We start from the raw sequence: 12,667 nt of genomic DNA on the forward strand, positions 1-12,667 counted from the left end.
CTGGCGAAGACTTGTCAGAGAGGAAATGTCCACTTTTGAGGAAAATCGCCTTGTCCTGGTTGCAGAAAAACGCCAGAAAAGAAAGGAAAGATAACTGTCACACAGCAATTGTGGCCCAACCCTGTCTTCCAACACCACCTGCAATGTCCGTCAACAAGCCTGTGGCTTAGGGATCGGACTCCTCAGTCACCAAAGGACCCATGAAAAATAAAACCTGTGAAAGAGATCATCCTCAGCCTCGAGGGATTGCCGATGAAAACTGCCTCATGATGGGCATACTACCTTTTTTTAAACCATGCAATGATGCATGTGATATAAGAATCTATATAGAATAGAGTGGGAGCAAATTGAATCAGGTGGCTATACGCTCAGATGCTGCATTGTAGAACAGCTGTTTGTGCAGAGGGTCAATATGCCTGTTTTTACTGCAGTTTGAGTACTAATTATTACATTTGCTAAAGGACTGCATATTTATTTTGTATATTATGGTACCACCTGGAATCTCAAACTTAGGTCAGGTCTCCATTGTACAATGACATGGCACGAACACATGATAAGAAAAAACAGTTTATAATCCCTGATCCTAAACATTTTAGCATACATGCTTAACTTTAGTAGCCTGAGATGACTATTCATGGTACTAAAATTAAGCACGTGTGTGTTTGCAGGATTGGGGCCTAAGTAGACAAGACAGATAGAGGGTGGGAGACCATATTTATCCTGATTTCACAGATGAGGAAAACTGAAGCACAGAGAGGTTAATTGACTTGCCTCATGACTGGAATATTGGTATAAAAGGGTGTAGTTCGTTCAGGAAGGACAGGCAGGGGAAAAAAGGGGGAGGTATTGCATTATACATCAAGAATGTATACACTTGTTCTGAGGTGCAGAAGGAAGTGAGGTGCAGACCAGTTGAAAGTCTCTGGATGATGATAAAAGGGAGGAAAGAGGGGAAATGTCATGGTCGGGGTCTTCTATAGACCACCAAATCAGGACAAGGCAGTGGATGAGGCATTTCTAGAACAAACAACAGAAATATCCAAAACACAAGACTAGTGGTAATGGGAGACTTTAACTCCCCGGACAGCTGTTGGAGAAGTAATATGACAAACCCAAAATGTCCAATAGGTTCTTGGAATGTATTTGGGACAAAGTTTTATTTCAGAAGGTGGAAAAAGTAGCCAGGGGAATGGCCATTTTAGACTTGCCTCTGACTAACAGGGAGGAGTTCGTTGCCAATCTGAAGATTGGAAGATTGGATTGGGTGAAAGTGATCATGAAATAATATATTCATGATTCTAAGAAAAGGAAGGAACGAGAGCAGGACAATAAGGACGGTGGGCTTCAAAAAACTTTTTAACAAACTCAGAGAACTGGTAGATAAGGTCCAATGGGAAGAAAATCTAAGGGGAAAAGGTTTCAGAGTAGCAGCCGCGTTAGTCTGTATCCGCAAAAAGAACAGGAGTACTTGTGGCACCTTAGAGACTAACAAATTTATTAGCACATAAGCTTTCGTGGACTACAGCCCACTTCTTCGGATGCAGGAATTCAGGAAAGCTGGCAGTTTCTCAAAGAGACAATATTAAAGGCACAACAGCAAACGATCCTCACGTGAAGGAAAGATATGAAGAATAGTAAGAGACTAATATGGCTACATCAAGAGCTCTTTAATGACCTGAAAATCAAAAAGGAATCCTACAGAAAGTGGAAACATGGACAAAGGAGGAGTACAAAAGAATAGCAGAAGCATGTAGGAACAAAATCAGAAAGGCAAAGGCATAAAACGAGTTTTACCTAGAAAGGACCTACAAGGTAAAAAGAAGTTATTTAATTGCATCAGGAGCAAGAGAAAGATGAAGGAAAGTGTAGGTCCTCTACTTAGCAGGGAAGGAGAGCTAATAGCAGATGATATCAAGAAGGCTGTTGTGGTTAATGCCTATTTTGTTTCAGTCTTCACTAAATAGTGTGACCAGGTAGTCAACACAGTTAATATTGACAACAGGCAGGAAGAAACACATGCCAAAATAGGGAAAGAACAGGTTAAAGAATATTGAGATAAGTTAGATGTATTCAAGTAGGCAGATGAAATTCACACTAGGGTACTTAAGGAACTAGCTCAAGCAATCTCAGAACTGTTAGAGAGAACCTTTTGAGAACTCATGGAGGAAGGGTGAGGTCTTAGCGGACTTGCAAAGGGCAAAAAAAGTCTCTGTCTTTAAAAAGGGAAACAAAGAGGACATAGGCTGACTGGTCTATAATTCTAACTTTGATACCTGGGACAAATTATTTAAAATTCAGTTTGTAAACACCTAGAGGATAATAGGTTTAAAAGTAGTAATCAACATGGATTTGTCAAGAACAAATCAGGCCAAAACAATCTAACTTCCTTCTTTTACAATATTACAATGTAATGGGGGGAATCTGATGAATCTTCAAATAAGTTAAGGGCCGTTATAAAGAGGACTGAGATCAACTGTTCATTGTGTCCACTGAAGGTAGGACAAGAAGAAATGCACTTAATCTGCAACAAGGGAGATTTAGGTTAGATATTAGGAAAAACTTTCCAACTATAAGGATACTTAAGGACTGGAATAATCTTCCAAGGGAGGTTGTGGAATTTTCATCACTGGAGGTTTTTGAGGACAGGTTGAACACCACCTATCAGGGATAGTATAGGTTTACTTGGTCCTGCCTCAGCACAGGGGGCTGGACTACATGACCTTCAGAGATCCCTTCCAGGCCTACATTTCTAAGGTTATATATGTCTTGTCTCTCTCACATGCTTTAGTCTCCCTTTTTCTGTATTTCTGATTCTATATATTTTGAGTTGTTTGGTTTGAGCAGTGCTTTGCTATGCATTATATAGTGTTTATGGTATACATAAGACACACTGAACTTTGTTTTTTCACTCCCTGGGGCAGTAAGGCCTGATCTACACTGCCACTTAAGTTGATGTAAGTTATGTCGACCTAACGCGGTGTCTCCCACCGACGTAGCTTCTGCCTCTCCAGGAGGTAGAGTATTGAAGTTGACAGAAGAGCGCTCTGCCATCAACTTATTGCGTCTTCACCAGACCCGCTGCCAATTTAGCATGCCAGTGTAGACAAGCCCTAAGAGACAGAACTGCAAAGATCAATCTAACGTTTTGATGTATGTCTGGTGCTCTCTGGTCACCAACTTGAAAAGCAGCTTTTAGGAATGGCCAAAAGCTGAAACACCACAGTACAATTACAATAGAGGTTCAAGTCCCTAAATAGCAGGGCACTCTTACTTTAAAGGTGGATGCAAGTGCCTCAGTTATTTTTAATCTTTTAGAGGTGGAAAAACCCCAGCCTTGGGCTGTAACTGTAACTGGGCTTTAAGCAATTTGTCCTGAATTGGCACTCTCAGTTGGGTCCCATCAGAACCAGCATCGTTACACTCTTATTCATTACCCATAGTGAATACACAACAAATGTATGTGAAACAGCCTAACATGTTGTTGTTTGCCACAGTGCATAGATGGTGATGAGCACTTGGAATCTCCATCTAGGGCCTGGTTCAGCAAACCTTCACACATGTGACTTTGAAGTCAAAAGAGACTACTCTGAATGCACCTGTTAAGAAATAGGTGTGGTTCCCCACATCAAAGGCGACAAGAACATCTTATTTTTAAGTGTTCATTAGATATCAGAGGTGCATGAGAACAAAGGCTTGTATTGTATGTATGTGCACAACTTTCTTGGTGTGTGAACAAACATTACAATAAGGAAGGCTTAATTTTTTACAGAACCTGTTCTGTAAGGGCTAGTCTACATGTATTTTTTGTACTGATTTAACTTAATTGGTTTAGAAATTGCCATAGTTAAATCAGTGCACGAACATAGCTTTAGTAGTAAAAAAGGTGCTCATATTGATTTCAGGGCTTGAATTGTGCCAGAACATTCTGGAGCACTGTTCCAGTACTTTTGATGCTATCACTTATGATAAGGTGGCTGGATGGTTTATACCCATCCCCCCGCTGCAGAAGGTCTGTGATACTGTCCTCACTGGCTCTGGGTAGAGCTGAGTTTAACCGTGTGTTGGAGGTACGTTCCTCTCACTCTCTCCGCCTCGGGATGGAGTGGAGGAAGACGGCGGATCTTCGGCCCATTTCCGAGATGCACCAAGGAGTTGGCTGGAGACCAATGCTGCTGATGGATAGTAACTTAGAATTTGGTGCCTTTGTGGGTAAGTATAACAAAGTAGATTGTGAATGTCCTGAAGTCATTAGTAGCTGCTCTTATCCTCTTGCTTCTGGCGCTGCTTGCCTGGCTTTCACCCAGCCTCGTGTTGAAAGTGGAGGATACGTTAATTGTGGTTTTATTCATGATGAAGATGACCCTAATGATTAAAACTGCAGCAGCAGAGTTGATACATATGATGAACAGTATCCAAAAGAAGATATCTCTGTCATCCAGCAATCAAGCATCAACAGTAAACTGTGAGCTAAGTGGTGGTTCACATGAAAAATTGAATGTTAAAGATGGGAGGAGCCTCTGAGGGTGTCGGAGTGCAGTGTAGGCCCTGACAGGTGGTGTCAAGGTGTACGGGGTAAGATGGGGGGGCAGTGCGGAACCTGCTGCCATGGGGCTTCTGGGGCTCCCCAACCCAGAAAAAGCTGCCCTACTTTGCATTGCTATCACTTATGAGTGATAGTGTTGGACATGTGTTCCTGCACTACTTTTTTTTAAGGATTCAAGCACTGGTCAATTTAGAAACACTGCTTAGCTATCTTAGTACAAAAACTGTGTAGGCAAGCCCTATATCATAAGCTTAACATTGCTTTTCTGGTTACTTGTTCAAAAATGTATGTGATGCAGGAGTACTGAAGATAGAAGACAGTGCAGTAAGCAGTTGTCTAGAATACTAGTTCCCAATTTTTTTGTCTTAGGCTATGTCTATACTAGCACCCCTGACTGACATAAGTTTCACCGACCAAAGCGCTGGTGTGGACAGTGTTCTGTCAGCAGGAGATGCTCTCCCACCCATATAGTTACTGCAACTCGTGGGGGGTGGTTTAATTATGCCGATGGGAGAGCTCCCTCTTGTTGGCGTAGAGTGGCTACATGGGAGACCTTACAGCGGCACAGCTGCAGCAGTACAGCTGTGCCATTGTAAGGTCTATAGTGTAGACATAGCCTTACATACCCCTTTTTGTGCACATTTATTTTGGGTCTCAATAGCCTTAAGTTATTTTACTACAGAGTTGGAAATAATGTATTCATCCTTTTTAAACATCATGTTTTTAGACCATGAATCAAAAAGAGGCACAATGGAAGCAGCCATTATTGTTGTTTATGACTCTTGTGTTACTCAAATTATAAGCATTGAATGGCGTGATGTATTTTGGTATGCCACTGAACTATGTCAATGGCTTGACTTTTTAACTTGTCTAATTTAAATTCAGAGTTCCTTCTAATCTTTATCTGGATTATTGGAGAACATTGTTAATGGGCAGTGAGAGGCTCTGGGTGTGTGTGTATGCATTAATTAAAGGGCAGCGGGAGGCTCTGGGCATGCATGTTTAGTACCAAACGTAACGTGAATTATGTGTGGCAATAGAATAAGTTATATGATGCTGTATGTCAAAATGTATAGAACATTCGCTGTGGATAGACCACTTGATGCAGTTTTCTTTCCTAACCTGTACAATTCTTCTGTTCTGAATCAGTCACTCTTCATGAGATTATATTGTATTCGTATTATAAAGAGTGCTTCTGCTTGAAGCAGGGAATCAGAATTCCAATGATATTCTGCATTCACAAGTTTCTGTGAGCTTGTAATGGAATACTCTGTTAGCATGTGCCTGAAGAATGTCAGCAAGAAGTTGTTGTTGGGATTTTGTTTTTGTAGTGGTTACTCTTTGACCACAAAAGTTTCTGTCTATGCTTTTAAAAGGTTGGTGCACACAGTGAAGTGCTCCTCATGATGTAAACATGCAACCATATTTAAGATGGCATTGTTCCTATCTGCCTTCCATCAGAAGGCCTTAGACTGGAACAGGGGAATATCCAGTTAAGGTATCCTTTTTTATCATGTTTTACCCTCAATCATCACATTTCCCACTTTCAGTGACAGATTCCACCTTTCTATAAATGTTCTGTATGCGTGTGTGTGTGTGCGCGCGCACACACACACACACACTTCTCACCATTGTATTATAATGCCATATCTTAACTCTGACCGCATTGACATCAACATACATTCCAGCTAGGCATCAATGTACCTGTAAACTGTATGATACTGTTTTCTTTTGTAAAATGGGGATAAATAACTTAGGGCTTGGCTACACTTGCGAGTTACAGGGCAATAAAGGAGCCCCGGGCGCAGTAGCTCACTACCCGTCCACACTGGCAAGGCAAGTAGAGTGCTCTGACTCTGCGGCTACAGCGCTGAGAGGAATAACATTTGCTGCGCCTTGGCTACAACGCCCAGGCATCAGCGTGAACGAGGTGTTGCATTACTGCGCTCTGATTGGCCTCTAGAAATGTCCTGTAATCCCCTTAAGTTAAGTGGTTGCTCTTGTCATTGTTTTGAACTCCTGTAGGAATGCAGAAATGCCCTTTCAAAGCTCCGTTTCTGACAGCCGACATGCAAGTCATTACTGTGGAATGCTGGATGTGTGTGAGAGAAAGAGAGAGAGAGAGAGAGAGAGTGGCGGGCGGGAGAGGGAAAGGTCTGCTGCTGTCTGAACTTACAAGACAGCATGCTGACATGCTCTGAGCCCCCAAAAAACCCACTCTCTCTCCCCCCACATATACACACCACACTCCTTGTCACACTCCACTCCACCCCACCCCTCCCATTTTAAAAGTACGTTGCAGTCACTTGCATGCTGGGATAGCTGCCCATAATGCACCACTCCCAATGCCGCTGCAAATGTGGCCACACCAGTGCGCTTGAAGCTGTCAGTGTGGACAGATTGCAGTGCTTTCCCTACTGCACTCCGTGAAGACTGGTTTAACTCAAAGTGCTCTACATCTGCAAGTGTAGCCATGCCCTTACTTTACTTTTGTAAACTGCTTTGAGATCAGTGGATAAAGTATGTAACAGCTGATTTTTATTATTGGATGAGTTGGGAGTAAGATATGAGATGTCAAAATATTATGTAGATTCTTTTTTAAAAAGGGATGCAGAAGCTGTGTGAATTTTTAACTTCTTAAAAATATTTACAATTCTTAGGGGAATGTTTCAAAGTCACCAACTGGTATTCAGACTGTGCTTTTGAAATTTGCTCTATGGCTGTCCCAAATAGAGCTATTATTAGTTTCATGAATCTGCCTTCTTTTCTTAAACCAAAATGATGCACCATCACTGAAAATCTTAAGTATTAGGTACATCTTAATATTAGGTATACCCTGCAGCCTAGGAGAGCAGAGAGCAGGATTACAGGGGACAATAAAGAACCTTCTCTATATCTCAGCTTGGAAGGATTTTTCTATCAGTAAATGTCTATTTCACCATACACACACAAACTGACGAAAAAATATTTCCATTGGTGACAGAAATTTACATACAGGCAAAGTAAGAAAAATGTTGCTTGAGAATCTGTTAGTCAAAATCTAGTGATTTAGACTTTTCAGTTAGGCTAAAAAGAGACTAGTGAATGAATAGTAAAAACAGGTATGAATTGTTGATTTAAGGATATTTACTTTGTCTATTTTGACATATGATGTTGAGGAGCTGTGTTTTAATGATTTATAAAGGTTTAAAATTTTGAATCTCAATGTCTACCATCATTAAATAATTATCTGAACGACCCCATAATTTCATGGAACTATGAAAATTTAAAATATAAAAATTAAAAAAGTCTTAAAACCCATCAGTTTGTGGAACTGTGAAAATTTAAATAATAAAAACTGAAAAAAAAATGCTTAATAAGGAACATCAATATTATCAGTCAAAATTGTGAAAAAGTAAAAATAGAATTCTGCCAAATATCTTAGGCTATGTCTACAATAGGAGTGCTTTTCTGCTATCACTAAATGCGTATACTATGCTGGCAAAGTGCTGTTAGTGTGGACACAGCTATACCAACAGAACTGCACTTTTGCTGGTATAACTTGTTCTAGCACAACTCCTCCCCCCCGGAGCAAAATAAGCTATACTGGCAAAACTGCATTCTAGGACTTTTGCCAGCACAGCTATGTTGAGTCACAAATCACAGCTCTTCACACCCCTGATATACATAGGTATGCCAGCAAAAGTTTATAATGTAGACTTGGCCTTAGCTGTACCATTGTCTAGAATTTTCTTCAAACTCCTGGGAGTTGACACTCACAACGTACTTATTTTTTTCTATCCTGAACTCCCTTTTGTGACTGTGCTGCCTCCCCTGTCCCCCCTCCCCCAACCAACTGAGTCAAATTCTAGTCTTAGATTCGCACAACTTTTTAAACGTTTCATACTGGGGCACACATTGTACCCATTTGGAAGTTTGTCTCTCCTCTTTTCAGAGGATTGTAAGCCATTGGGCCAGTCTAACCAAGAAATAACATTATCTGGCAAAATAGCTTCCACAAAGTCCAGGTTGCAATAAAATATTCATTATATGTTCTGTGGTTTTTGTTTTTGTCCGCTCCACTTTCACAAATTTCCTCAAAACTAAATCAACCTGAAATTTCACTGGTGTGTTCTTATGCCATGACAAGATGTATTCAGAAGAGTTGAATCAGAAAAGGTGTTTTGGAGATAAAGTGCTCAAAAAATGAGGCTCTCACTTCTAGGGAAATTTTTTAAAATTTAACTTAGTTTACTTTGAGAAAATAAACTCCCGATCTTTTAATCTAAAGCAGTGATGGGGAACCTCCGGCCCGCAGGCCGGATCCTGCCTGCTGCTTCCCTTTGTCTGGCCCGCGGCAGGTCTCCACACCGTGGGCTGAAAGCCCCAAGCCTTGGTGCCCCTCTGCCAGGCTGGAGCCGTGAGCACCAGCTTGCTAGCATGTCTCTGCGGCCCCTATGTGGAGGGGTGATCAGGGAAGCTCTGCGTGATGCTGCCGCCCCCTAGCGCTGCGTCCGCAGCTCTCATTGGCCGGGAATCGTGGCCAATGGGAGCTGCAGGGGTAGTGCCCATGGGGGCAGGCAGCGTGCACTGTGTAGAGCCTCCTGGCCTCTCTGCCTAGGGGCCGGATGTGCCGGCTGCTTCTGGGAGCAGTGTGCAGCCAAGGCAGGCAGGGAGCCTGCCTTAAACTCGCTGCGCTGCCCACCGGGAGCTGCCTGAGGTAAGCGCCACCTGGTAAGCACCCCAAACCTTCTCCCGCACCCCAAGCTCCTGCCCCAGGTTGGAACCCCCTCCCACAGCCTAACTCCCTGCCCCAGCCCAGAGCCCCCTCTCGCACCCCGAAGCTCTAATTTCTGGCCCCACCACAGAGCCTAGGGGAAACCCTGAGCCTTCGTACCCCTGTCCCCACTACGGGACTGTGTGTGGCCCCCGATTGATTTTTTTCTGTGGGTCAGTGGCCCCGATAGAAAAAAGGTTCCCTATCCGTGCTCTAAACTGAGGACTGATTCTAAAAGCACTAACTATCATGAGTAGTCCTGAGGATGTCAGTGGGATTCTGCTGATGTCTACTTCGACTAATAGGTTCTCTCCCCAGTAGTAAATGTTTGAAGAACGGGTGCTAACGCTGTATTGCAGTAATCATAAACAGGCAGGAGCTCTTGAAAATTGAAGCTCTATGCTGAGTTCAATCTGTACTTTATGGTCTACATTGCTAAAAGCATTGCTTCTGCTGACTTTTTTTGTTCTGCTTCTGAAGGACTGATAGTATATAACTATATCTTCTACTACTGTTTGTACAGTAACCAGCGCAATAGGGCCCCATTCGTGGTTGGTCCTTATGCTCTACTGTAATAAACATGAGCAACAAAAATGATAAAATGTTTAGAAAACCTGACATATAAGGAAAGGTTAAAAAATGGGCATGTTTAGTCTTGAGAAAAAAGGATTGTGGGGGAGCCCGATAATAGTTTTCTAATATGCTGAGGACTGTGATCAGTTGTTCTCCATGGCCACTGTTGGTAGAACAAGAAGTAATGGGCTTAATCTGTAGCAAGGGAGATTTAGGTTAGATATTAGGAAAAAAATTCTTACTATAAGGGTAGTAACGCTCTGGAATTGGCTTCCAGTGGAGGTTGTGGAGTCCCCATCACTGGAGGTTTTTGAGAACAGGTTGGACAAAGAACTGTCAGGGATGATCTAGGTTTACTTGGTCCTGCCTCAGCGCAGAGGGCTGGACTAGATGATCCCTTGAGGTCCCTTCCAGCCTACGTTTCTACGGTGAATAATAATTATGCAGCACAGAGCCTGAATATCAATATCCATGTTCAATGTTTCTAGCTGGCTCCATAACTCTGCCAGAATAGTGGTGGGCTCTCTATTCTCCCCGCATTACCTTTACCGTATTAAAGCATCTGTAAACTAAGCTGTGGTTGTTAAATACTTTGAAGTGTATGTATGTAATGAACGTTTGTATAAGTGTAATTTTCAAACATGACTCCTGTAAACTGCCGTCATTTAAAATAATGTGCAGAACCTGCATTTCCATGCATAGACTGTCATTTGCATGCAAAATGGGTAACTACACATGCTACATGTTCAGGCCCTTTTTATAGCTGCAGTTAACTACAGTATTTGGCATTTTTGTATGACCTGATTAAAAATGCTCTTATAGTATGGGCCATGGCAGTTTCCCATTTTAAAGTATTTTACTTTTTTATTATTGTTTGGCTCTTAAGGCAAGTATCTTCTGCATTCTGTTTTATCTTTCAAGTTTTTAGACGCTTTTTTTTTGTCCTACTCTTCACAAGGAAGCAAGAAGTGTGACAGGAAGGTGTGATTTTTAATTTACACCAGAGTTCTCAGCAAATAATGACTTTTCACACCCTGTTATTGCAGCTTAGCCTGGGGGAGGAGTTGTATGGCTACTGTTGTCATATCAAATTAAATCCACTCTTGTAATTCAGAAAGACATTCCTTTTTAATTTAACCCTTTTCAGTTTCTGAAGCATATTTATCTTAGATGGATGAACTTTAAATTATTCTAATTATTTAAAAACTAATGGGGTGTGTGGGGGAAAGAATTATTATTGAAGCATGTAACTGCCTATTCTCAAGTTTGGTATGTTTTTTGCCCTCCTACAGTATGACAAATTGTGACTCTCATCCTGCAATGAACTTTACATGGGCAGACCCTGTTACCTGCATGGAGTTCATTGCAGAATCAGGGCCTTATGTATGTCTGCATTGTAAGAAAATGTTGGGTCTAGTATATCTAATGTCACCTGGAAGGAAAATGATTAGCCCACCCAAAAAGTTCTCTTGAGTCAGCTAATGTTTTTGCCTCTCTGATTACTTAGAAACTAATTCTCTAGCTCTTTAAAATTTGCCATGGCATTCAGCGAGTGCTTGACTTCCATGCAGCAGAGCCAAATTACATCAATTTAGTATTAAAAAAATTAAAAAAACACTCATGACAGTGGTGTCTCTCTAGAGTTTTAATTGTAAAAGAGTCATAAAGATGGGAAGGCAATTTCTCTGTATAAGCACATCAGATCTTTCCAGTGCAGTTGTTCATTTTTTAAATTTAATTATTTATTTGTTTACTTACTTACTTAAAGTTACTGACCATCTTGGGCATTTTAAAACCAAATTAAAAGCAGATTAAATAAATCAATAAAAATAAAGTTAAGAATCTTATTTCAAGCTATTATGGAGGGAGGGATTGTAATGCTTAAGGCATTTCAGTTGATGGCCTTTAATCTGTATAGGCCTTTCTTTTAAAAATTGAAAAACAGTGCAAACTCCTAGTGATGTTTTGGGGTAAGAAGTGACTTATCATGGTTTGGTTTACCTTGGTTTCAAATAAGTAGATCAGAACAGACATGCTCTTTAGAGAAGGACTATATGGCACATGGAATATAAAAATATTTGGGTACAGCAAGTAGGATGCCTAAGGACTCGATTCTGGATGGTGCTCAGTCCCCTCAGTCCCATCAAATAGGAGATGAAGGAACTGAGTCCCTCCTAGAATGGGCCCTTCTATTTGCTCTAATATCATTATGATCCATGTGACATGCATTTCGTACCAATAGTTTGAGCCTGAGACAGAATGTGTGAATGGTGAACAACAAAAGTAGTCTGCCCCTCCCCCGGATTTTCCAGAGGCTTTTATTGCCCCTAATTGTTTGTAATCAAGATTTAAGTGTTCACTTGACTAACTGCCTGGTAGTGGAGAGAGGGTTAATGTGCTCGATTTACTATAAACATATATGTGACAGACTCTTATCTGATCCGTTTTTTTTTTTCTGTAAAATGTCAGCCATTTCCTGATGAGCGTGGTGGTGAATTTCACACCTTTCTCTTCTTTGTGTGGAAACCTGGGAGTTAATGGTACAGGATCAGGTAGCATTCTGTGTAATAAAGAATGAGGTTTTTTGTTAGAGGAACAGAGGGAAATCAGGGAGGAAAAGAAGGGGAGGGGAAGAAAGAAGGAATTGGAAAAATTGGCTGCTTGAAATAGATATTACTTTAGCAGGTAAATAGCAGCTTTATTTCTCAATACATGTTTTTACTCAGAGCATGTAACACTGCCTCAGAAAGACTGAGCATTCTGTTGTCTTGGGAAGCTGACTCTGGAGTGGAGCA

General features: G+C 41.3%; 1 protein-coding gene across 2 annotated transcripts in view; it reads left to right on the forward strand.

The window, feature by feature from the left end:
- The window catches only part of SAMD3 (sterile alpha motif domain containing 3), an 81,609-nt gene that overhangs the window by 10,505 nt on the left and 58,437 nt on the right, over positions 1 to 12,667 (forward strand). The gene's annotated exons all lie outside the window — the stretch shown is intronic.

The sequence above is a fragment of the Trachemys scripta genome, chromosome 3 (genome assembly GCF_013100865.1).
Source record: "Trachemys scripta elegans isolate TJP31775 chromosome 3, CAS_Tse_1.0, whole genome shotgun sequence".
Taxonomy (NCBI): Eukaryota; Metazoa; Chordata; order Testudines; family Emydidae; genus Trachemys; species Trachemys scripta.